This window comes from Apium graveolens, chromosome 6 (assembly GCF_009905375.1).
Source record: "Apium graveolens cultivar Ventura chromosome 6, ASM990537v1, whole genome shotgun sequence".
Lineage (NCBI taxonomy): Eukaryota > Viridiplantae > Streptophyta > Magnoliopsida > Apiales > Apiaceae > Apium > Apium graveolens.
Window position 1 is genome coordinate 50,256,066 of NC_133652.1, and position 2,212 is coordinate 50,258,277.

At 37.5% G+C, this 2,212-nt stretch overlaps 1 non-coding gene across 1 annotated transcript; it reads right to left on the bottom strand.

Moving 5' to 3' along the window:
- Positions 1-1,621: 1,621 nt before the first annotated feature.
- On the bottom strand, positions 1,622-1,728 carry LOC141669181 (small nucleolar RNA R71). The gene has a single exon (XR_012553471.1). It is a non-coding gene; the product is annotated as a small nucleolar RNA R71 (small nucleolar RNA).
- Between the last annotated feature and the right edge of the window lie 484 nt (positions 1,729-2,212).

Consider the following 2,212-nt stretch of genomic DNA (forward strand, 5'->3'; position numbering starts at 1 on the left):
AACCAAGGCGAAGAAGATCTAGTTTATACTTGTGATTCTTTATTTTAAGTTGTAACTTTGGATGCTAGTTTTCTTATTCTTGAACCTATACTCTTGTTTCGTACTTGGTTTATTATTTATTAAGTATAAAGACTACGTTTATTATACCATGTTTTCATCGGAACCCACATTGATGATGAGTTCGATTATGGGCTAATCGTTATCGTGGGGTTCTAACGGATTTATTTATGGATTTTTTTAGTTAATTTGTTTCGATGCCTTAGTGTGTGGTGATTGTATGATAACCTAGTATTGGTTGTGCTCATTCGTCTTATGAGCGTCGTGAACTTATAAGATAGTGTGATAATCTTTAAAGAAGCGAAAGTGAATTTAAGGGTTTAGAACTTACCATGCTAGCATAGGTTCATGTATTTGTTATGCATGATTCGTAGGTAATTTTAACCATCTTACTTGCCCTATGTAATCACGATAGATAACTTGTGCATTAAACCGTTATGTTGTCAAATTCTATAGACATATAGGGTCTCAATATAATTGGTGTTTATTCAGCTTCTATCTCTTTTGTGGATGTCTAGTAGTATGGTATTCGTACAATGAAAGTTGGCGTTTATAAGTTTTATGTTATGTGATTAGTGTCATCACCATTACATGCTAAGGTTAAGAATGAAAATGCTCTTGAATAAAGTATTTAATGAAGTTAGAATCTCATGTTTATGTCATATAGTATTCAACTCTCTTTACTCTCTTAGTTAATGTTCTTTAGTATAATCTCTTAGTTAATCTTAGTTATAAACAATCTCACTTTGTGATTCGTCTTAGCATTGGATAATAACCATACCATTGTTGCATAGATACATTGATTAAAGTTAGCCTAAACTAGTCCCTATGGGAACGAACTAGAATTAATTCTATATTACTTGCGAACGCGTATACTTGCGTGTAATTTTAGCGCGTGTTTTCTCCCTAACAAGTTTTTGGTGCCGCTACCGGGGACTTCCGTGTTAATTTTTCAGTTTATGTGTTTGTCATCATTGGTCGTTAAAGTTCAGTGACTCAGACATTGTTACTTACTAAATTCCTTATCGTGTTTCAGGTACTCTAGTGAGCGTGTATGCATACGTGTTCTCGATCTCATAAGAGAACACTAGATCAATCTGAAGAAGAAGTTGTAGTCGAGGAGAAAGTTGAAGAAGAGATCTTCGTTGAGAAGGAAGAAGAGGTACTTATTGCAATGGGAGAACCAAAAGCAAATCCAAAGGCTTTGATGGACTACTCTCAACCGAAGATCAATGATATTCAGTCTAACATTGTTCGACCAGCCATCTTGGCTTACACCTTTGATATCAAGTCAAGCACGATTCAGATGATACAGAACTCAGTTCAGTTTGGGGGTTCTCCGACAGAAGACCCCAACATGCACATCAGAGATTTCATCAAGATCTGCGACACTTTCAAGTTCAATGGAGTTTCTGAAGATGCTATTAAGTTGAGGCTTTTCCCATTCTCTCTGCGGGATAAAGCAAAGTATTGGTTACATTCTCTACCACCAGGTTCTATCACCAAATGGGAGGATCTTGCTAAAAAATTCTTAACCAAATTCTTTCCTATGGCGAAGACTGCTATAATCAGAAACTCACTTACTCAATTTGCTCAGCAATCTGGGGAACCTTTATGTGAGGCTTGGGATCATTACAAAGAGATGCTGAGAAAGTGTCCTCACTATGGGATGCCTGACTGGATGATCATTAACTGCTTCTATAATGGATTGGGTGCTACTTCTAGACCCATGCTTGATGCAGCATCAGGAGGAGCCTTATGGGCTAAAGCTATGATGAAGCTTATGAATTGATTGAACTGATGGCTGCTAATGAATACCAAAATCCTACTTAGAGACTATCTCAGGGTAAGGTAGTAGGAATTTTGGAGTTAGATACAGCTACTGCTATAGCTGCTCAGCTTAAGGCTTTGACGATAAAGGTGGATTTTTTGGCTAATTATGGAGTTAATCAGATCACTAGTATCTGTGAGCTTTGTGCTGGTGCTAATGAGATGGAGCAGTGTGCTATTTCTAATGAATCAGCTCAGTTCGTGAGCAACTTTCAGAGATCGCAACAACTTGTGCCAGCCACCTATCATCCCAATAACCGTAATCATCCTAACTTTAGCTGGAGCAACACTCAGAATGCGGTTCAGCAGCCTTATCAGCAGTATC